The sequence below is a fragment of the Athene cunicularia genome (assembly GCF_003259725.1).
Source record: "Athene cunicularia isolate RWA chromosome 2 unlocalized genomic scaffold, athCun1 chr2_part1, whole genome shotgun sequence".
NCBI classification, from domain to species: Eukaryota; Metazoa; Chordata; class Aves; order Strigiformes; family Strigidae; genus Athene; species Athene cunicularia.
Genome location: NW_020799095.1, coordinates 73,416,254 through 73,424,548, shown reverse-complemented (window position 1 = coordinate 73,424,548; position 8,295 = coordinate 73,416,254). Strand labels below are relative to the sequence as shown.

Below are 8,295 nucleotides of genomic sequence, written 5' to 3'. Positions count from 1 at the left end.
GCCATGAGTAGTGGCGGGTTGTTTTCCTCTCTCCGGCCCCTACACAGACCCAGATCCCGCTGCTGGTCGCGGCACCCCAGCCCACACAGGGCTCCTCAGCCCTGGCACCCCAGTGCAGGACCCAACCCTTTAAGGGACACTTGCAGATCTTCTTACTTTATTGGGTTTTTCATCACAGGAGATTGCACTTGTAAAAGCTCAACGGAATGCATAGTCAACAGTTGTTCTTTGGGTACAAAACAGCAGTCCTCCTAGACTTCTCTGTGGCTGGCTTTTTTTTTTTTTTTTTTTTTCCTGAATCCATTACATCACCTCATTTTCAAAATTAAATCTGCTAAGAGCATCATGATCAAATAACTTCTAAAAAAAAAAAATATACAACCCACAGTGGTAAGAAATTCTTTAAAGTTTGGCTGGGGCTGCTAAAGGAAAGTATGTGTGAATTTCAGCATCAAGTATAACACCAGTGCACATTTCATCTCGTGAAAACGACAGCAACTGTCTGCACAGGGAAGGAGAAAGAAAAAAAAAAAAACAAACCACCAAAAAACAATTGTGAGGCCATATGCTCTTCCATAGCCACATTTAGATTCAAAGTGTGATGAAATCACCCGTCGTCTTCATTGGCTGCCTCATATGTAGTCAGTCTCAAGATGAGGGTGTACCTGGATGAGCTCGGCCAATGCCTTCACCAGCCGTGTTTTGATAGTAGTGGCTTTCCTGGTGGGGACATTTTATTAGAAGGCCGAAGAAGCACACAGAACCAAACTAGGACTCCTCGGCCCCTGGTCAGGCGGCTGTCAAGCTGCCTGGAGAGGCTCGCTGAGTATACACTGAACACCTGGTCCGACCTTTCGGCCTGGCTGGAGACCAGCTCAGGCAATCTGCTCTCTGCAGAAAAGCAGCAGCCCCAGATTGCAGGAGGGTGACATTCAAACTAACTGGGGCAGGTGCAGTTACAGTTCTTTTGGTCCTCCTGCAGTCTGCATCCATTACAGAGGCCATGTGGTAGGTATGTTAAGGACAAAGAACACCACCGCTGTTTCCAGCATTACTCTAAAAAAGTGCATATTTGGAGGTTGTCTTCCTATAGTGGAATAAGAGGTATCACTACGCCTTTTCTCTTCATCCACTAGTGCCCTTTCTCATAAAAGTCTTTGTTCTGCATTAGCTAAGCCAGTGCTGGTCATTTAGCTTGGTGTTAGGATGAGGGTCCAACCCTAAAATTACTTTTGTTCACAAGGTGGTTGTTAAGTAGGTAAGTAACGTGGATTCATCCAGATCTGGTAATGTGAAACAAAAAATGTCATATTGACAGTGACGTTTTGATGAACTACAGATACGGTGGAATTAAGAAATTCCGCATATATTTTTTTTCACAGCAAAGTAATACCTGAAGGGGTTGCCAGGGAGGCTAAACAGAATTTGAGACAGGATTAATCAAATAGATTAATTCTAAGGAAAGAAGGGACAACCGCAAACAATGAAAAAACAGGAAATGTCAGAACAAACAGATGAGTCCAATATACTAGGTAGAAGGGAACTAAAGCAGAACCAGAAGGAAAAGGCAGTGGAACTAAACTAGTGAAGTGAGAAATGAATGCTAAGAAGTTACTCATCTGCATCAGAGGAATACAGCATGCCCTTGCCATTTGCTGCATGTGGGGGTTTATGCCATTTTTCTTTCTCATCCTTTTGTTTGTCAGCAAAAATTCAATAAATAACTGCTTTTGGTAAGGACATAAAGAGGAGATAAAAATGTCAACACAGAAATGGAATGACTTCTTAATGACAGGAAAAGAAAGAAAGATATGACTATAGGGAATAATAGAGTGTGTTAAGAAGGTCAATCCTTTCTACTTAATCTTGACCAAAATAAATGTATATCATGACTCTTAAAAGGGAGCACATCTAATATGAATTGGAAGAATGTTTCTTTCACATATATGTAATTAATTCGGAGAGCTGATTGCAAGTGGGTATTCCACAGACATGAGTTTGTTAATACATCACCTGTTTGCACATCTACTGGCACACTCGCTAAAATAAAATTGCAAAGGCTCTCAATCCCGGCGTTTCAGAGTCCATGAGAGTTGTTCAGCGTGCTGGGGGCGGGAGGAGGTGCCAACAAAAGAGCAGAAGGGGTGGAGAGCATTATGTAACACAGCCTCCAACCCAAGTAGCGTTCAGCCTTCTGCTGAGCGAGAGAGGGGGACGGGAGCCAAAAACAAAGATCGAAACAGAAAGAAGAAAAATTTAAAGCAGGAAAGGATATTCTGCTTCGTAACAGCAGTAGTGTAGGTGGTTGGGAGAAAGGAAAAAAGAGAAGCTGAAAACATGAAGAATTAATTTGTGATTAAGACAGTGAAGTGGAGCTCAAGGGATTTGTGTTCAAGCACAGTTTTGCTATGCACTTCTTGAACAACCTTGAGCAAGTGACCTCAGGTGGGCCGAACATAGGCATCGGTCACCGAAACACAGGCAGCTGGCTAGTGGTACTCCCAGCCGGGTGTCCAGCTGCCTCTGGAGGGCTGTGGCTGTCACATCTGCCACCTCTTTTGGGAACAGTGGGGCGTTCGAACCGGCACTAGACTCCCAGATGCAGGCACATCTTCCTTAGCCTCTCTCTGTCTTGTTCTCTACAAAAAACCTGAAACAATAATGTTTGCTTTCTCTGTTCTTATTCCTGCCTCTTTCACTAGCATTTGCAGTATTTTACTGGCAGATTCAGGCCACATTTGTAGAGTCTTGATCTTGCCTGAGGTATCCAGGCATTATAGTAAGACAAATAATAAGGAACAGTGATGCAGATAAAAATAACACCGAGGTAATAAGACTGTGGGACAGTGAAATGAATTGCATTTTCAGCAGGTGATGGGAAAGGCAGGAGAAATACAACCCCTGAGAAAATGGAAGTTGTCTCTCCTCTATTTTCCTTCAGTTCTGCTCCAGGTACATTCTTTTTCCCACTATGTCAGCTCAGCACTGTGCAATTTTTTCCTCCAAATAAACAAATGGAAACTCAAACCCATTTTTTTACCTGAGGATGATCAGCTGTAGGTAGAACATCCAGGAATTAAAAGCAGAGAAAGGCATTTGAACAGAGCGGAAGTGTTCAGAGAATGGACAGAACAGGGCTTTTTAAAAATTAATACTCATAAAGATAAACACTGTAAGTTTTATGTACGGAAGAGATTCCGCAGGAATAAGGTATGCAGATAACAACCTATTGGGGGATACTATAAGAATGGAAGCACTGTGTTACTGAACATTTAAAAACCAACTGCTGCTCTTCTTTTTTCTCAAAAAGTTTCCATAATACATTGGCTTGTACCATAAATACAGTAACAGAACAGCCCAGTGATGGGGTTTGTTCCATTTTGCTGCTTCTGGTATCTCTGAGGAAAACAAGATTATATAGTTTTAAAATATTAATAAAGGAGTAAAGAGAGCAATTGCCAGTGTATTACATTCAAACTAAAATACTAATGAGATAGTAGAAAGTGAAATCTGCTTTAATAATAATAGATACATTATTATTCTATTTACTGAATATCATGTATATGTCCCTTTCAGAATGAAACTCAGGTTAGTGGAGATTACCTGTAAACAAAAATAAGGCATTTTGGCTGTAAGCAAATGCTTCAGTTTAATTTGAAATGTGGTTTACATGTTTAATGCAACATAAAATGTGCTTCTGAGTAATAACCCCATCTGTTAAATTTCCGTGTTCAACTTTATTACGCTAAAAGATCTGCGCAGATGGTTAATAGCCATGCTAGTGGCTGTGTATTATTTGCTGGTTCACTGAACGTGCCTGATTTTAGTTATGAACACACACTCATCCTACAGTCGAGGCTTTTACAGTTATGTCAGCCAATTAAAATCTCACGCAGACAGAAACCTATTGTCTAACGAAAATCTTTATTTTCACATTGCTCTCTTGCTTTTTTGGAAACATGTACCTAGATTCCTATCCAACCCAGTATTGCTCAACACTGACACATCTCTACATAGCAAAAGTGTCTCATCTTAGTAGATACTGGGATTTCTTCCTCAAACCTTTACAGGGATTTCCCATCCATGTTGGGGCCTTGAGCTCATCCCCCCTCCCAGACGGTCAGCTCCCGGGGCTCAGGGCTGGCTCGGGGACAGAGCAGCTGCAGGCTCTCTGCTTCCTTCCTTCCTTCCTTGGGATGACAGGGGAGCCACAGCGGGGCCAACCCCTGCCCATGGGAGCTGCTTTTAGGCTGTGCCTCTGCCATGTAGCCCCAACCTGAGCTACAGCTCCCACCATGTCTAGGCCGTGCCTGGCCGTGGCCACACCAGTCCGAGCCCACCCCGCCTCATCCCTATCCCCAGGGAGGTGCCCGATGCCTGGGACTGGGGCTGTCCCAGTGTTGCCTGGCTGGCCTGGCAGCCAGGCCCTGCCATCACCTGCCCAGGGAGCCCCCCTACACTTCTGACACAGGATCCCACAGTGCTCTGACAGTACTCTGTAGCACCTTTTCTTCTGTATTGTCCAAGAAATGGTGACTGGCATCCTTTTATTTTTAGAGGAGACTTGTGAAGCGTGCATCCACTAATTATTCGAATGTGCTTTCAGATGCTTATGTGGCTGATGAAAGAAAAGTTTCAGATTTTTATTTTAATATCATTTTCTTCTTGGAATATTATAATAGTATTAATAATTACTATGTCTTATTTAACAGTATACTGTTTTTCTTCAGAGCTTCTAATTTATTTTTAAAACATTTGAAACTAACTATGATTAATTTTTCTCCACTGAAATATAGCTGTGAAATACAGTCTCCCTTTTGATCTCTAACTGTTTGAAAGTATTTTTTAAACAGTTTTCCTCATACCAGTTGTTGAGGGGGAAAAAAGGCTTAGCATGGCTTCCAGAATGAGGTAATCTTTGTTTGCAAATAAATTTAGTTCCTTGGTTTATTTTGGAAATAGATCAGCTGTCACGGATTCTAGAGGGCGGCATCACTGAGTTCAGTTTATTGAAACAGAAATGACAGAAAGTCAATTAGCTTTTCCATTACATTTTATATGAACAGAAGCTGCTGTGCAAGGCCAAAGTGAATTTATTTTAATATCAGCTGTACAGATCCCTTTTTATCTATTTATTTTTTTTTTTTTTTTTTTTTTAATAAGCATTTTCCTTGGATTTCCTTGTCTATAAGCATCAGAATGACTGTAATACACAATACATCTAACCTTGAAAATAGTGGTGAGACATCAAAAATAATGTAACAGCTTCCCAAATCCTTACCCATTGGCTTTCAGTCCATTCTGTACGCCCTCAGTGTATGTATGACAACTTGAAAAGCTGCAAACTGTCCAATGTCTGTAGCAAGGCAGTGAAATGTGGCTTCTACTACTGACACACCTTCTGGGGGATACTGCCATGACCTGAACCCTGGTGTGGTCAGGACTTCAGGACATACAAAGCAGGAGAGAGAACTTCCCCTAAGTAGTTGCAGGCAAGAAGGAAAGGCAAGAGTGAGTTTGTGATGGTGGGAACTGGAGCTTGTCATACTTACATCATGGTGTCAAAAAACTCACATCAGATACCCTTTAAATGAGAATGGATGTTTTTCTTGACAAACCAATGCGCAAAGGGCAACAAAATACGTATTTTGCTGAAATATTTTACTGCTGTTTATGTGGTGAAAGGAAAAGGGCATGCATCCAGATTTGAGATTTTTGTTCCTGTCTGAGAAAGTATTGGTCTGATTGTTTCTCACACCATAGGCAGTTCTTGACTGTTTTGTCTCCAACGGTTCAGTCTCATTCTGAAAGTAAAACTACAAGCCCCTGTTATTTGAACTAAAGACCAGATCTTCCACCCTTGATGCAGCAGCAGTTGTAAACCTCTCTGTGTTGTCTAAGCCATAAAAGGTGTCACAGCTATGATGAATCACTGTAATTTACAGAATTACCTAATCTAGTAAGTGTTTTCTGAGAAACTGTGGCAAACCCACAAACTGTCAGGTTTGCCTCTGGATGGACTGAGTTTTGCAGTTCTACCAGAAGTGACCTGTGGCAGTTATCAGTTTTCTGTTATATAGCTGCTAAAAAGGAGACCAACTCCTGCAGATATGAAACTTTGCTTCCTGAGGGGTTCCAAAACATTAATGTGAGTTGACAGAAAAGCTGGAGATAGAATTTATAATTTCAAGGTTTCAGTTTGAGTGTGCTTTTCTGTGAAATGATACCTTGTTCTGTCTTGCTACCCACTAGCCCTCTCAAAATAAAAAAAAAAAAAAAAAAAAAAAAAAAAAAAAAAAAAAAAAAAAAAAGAAATTGCCCATGTGTATCAGGAGCCAAAATTCTGCTTCTTGTTAGAAATTTGTAAGAAAATATGTAATAGTCATCACAGGCCATGCTGGATTAGATTAGGAAGGTGTTACATCACTGAAGAGGGTTTTCTAGTTCTTACAAAATCCACTGTATTTGCCAGTTAAATAATCTTATTTCAGAAAGACAGTTATATAAACCAGAAGAAGTGACATCTTTTATGCTTCTTAAGAGGCAATAGTAAATACTCCATTCTCACTGATCCCACAGTCCTGCCAAATGACTACCTTATCAAACTGAGATCTAGCTAAATCTATTATTTTATCTTTTTTGTCTTCATTTTCCTCCTCTGAAGACACTTGCAGAAAATGTGAGGTAATGCAGGATCACATCATCTGGTGTGGGAAAGGAAAAGGAAACTGTTGGTTTTAGTGGAAGCTCATGAGTGTTTAATCAAGTTCTGTGGCCTGGAATCTATAGAAAAGGAAATGTAGAATTTCCTGTGCATTGGTGATCAGTCTTGGAGGTAAGTGTTGAGTAGAGGTTTATGTAGAGTAGTGAAAAGATATTTTTTAGGAAGGATTTTTTATTTATGGCACTGTGATACTCTGCAAGCAAAGTAAGACATGGGACAGACAGAAAAGCGAACCATGGACATGCTTACAGTGCCGTAATCCCCGGAGCTGTTGTGTGGCAAGAGTTACTGTCTTCCACTGGACTTTTTTCATGCACGTACTCCCAACACACCAAGTACACAGAGGGCAGAGCACAAATCCATTGGATACCTGCCTCCTTCACTGCACACTTTTTGCTTTCACTGCAGGAAGGCATCTTGGGGTCAAGTGTTCGTGCTAGCAGGTATAGCTTCACACTCACAGTCTTCAAGGTTACTGAGGGTACTGCAAAGAGAAATCGGACAAAATATGCTAAAGAGCTGCAGAGACAGTGGTTCATTGACTTTGCCTCCCTGATGAACTGTGCATTGTCCAACCTGAACCTGAACCTGAGCACTGAATTGAATAAAATCTCCTACAGAGATGAAGGCATGTGTTAACTACATATGTGACCCTTCTGAAGCACAGCTGCAGGAAAAAGATAGACTGCAGGCTAGTCCTGCAACCATTTTGAACATTCCATGACTGCTAAAACTGTAAAATGAAACATGCCTGAGTGATACTGGACATTGTAGGGCACTGGGACAGTACCTTCAGATCCAGTGGCAGGCAGTTCAGCAAAAAATTTCAAGTGTGCTCATATGAAAATCTTGTCCTTTGGACACAAGATATCATTGCATTCCTCTGAGACATTCACACAGAGCTTGCAGATATGCCACAGGACCTATAGGAAACCCATGCCCTTCTGGGGCAGCATGTGGAGGCCTGGAGATCAAGCAGGATACCTAAGGGCATTCAAAATGGCACCAAATACCTATGTGCTTGCAGCTAATGAAAACCTGACCCAATCACCTCTAGAGAAACAGGAGTGGGGCAAACTCAGACTGCACTTAAGTGCATCTCAACTCTCACTTTTTCTCTAGACTTCTTGAGAACTAAAGCATTACCACACCCACTTCTGTTCTGGCACAGTTCCTTTTCTCTGTGTCATTTGGGATGACAGTGGTAGAGAAAGAGATATGTGGGCAATGCTAAACTGGATGAACAGATCCTGGATACAGCTTTAAAACGTTCCTAGATTAAGCCTATTGCTAATCATGAATCTACAATTGTGAACTTGACCCTCGTTCTCCTGGTAACAAACACTTCTTTCTGGAACAATTGCTTGAAACAGCAAGCAATTACCTTCTTCTGTACATTTGATTACTAATTTCTTACTAGAACAATAAAAAACAAGTCACTTCTCTTCCAATCCTCATATTATAATTTCATTTCTGCTGCCAAAGTGTGCCTGGCTTCTGCTTTGTATATTTGATGTGCAGCTGTGGTAGGAAGCCACAAATAGCAGCACAGCGTCTTTAAGGGCTGTGCT

General features: G+C 41.4%; 1 protein-coding gene across 1 annotated transcript in view; it reads right to left on the bottom strand.

The window, feature by feature from the left end:
• The window catches only part of MARCH11 (membrane associated ring-CH-type finger 11), a 28,165-nt gene extending 27,936 nt beyond the window's left edge, over positions 1 to 229 (bottom strand). Inside the window, exon 1 of the mRNA XM_026842591.1 lies at positions 157 to 229. The gene's annotated coding sequence lies outside the window, so the exon portion shown is untranslated. The remainder of the gene's footprint in view (positions 1 to 156) is intronic.
• Between the last annotated feature and the right edge of the window lie 8,066 nt (positions 230 to 8,295).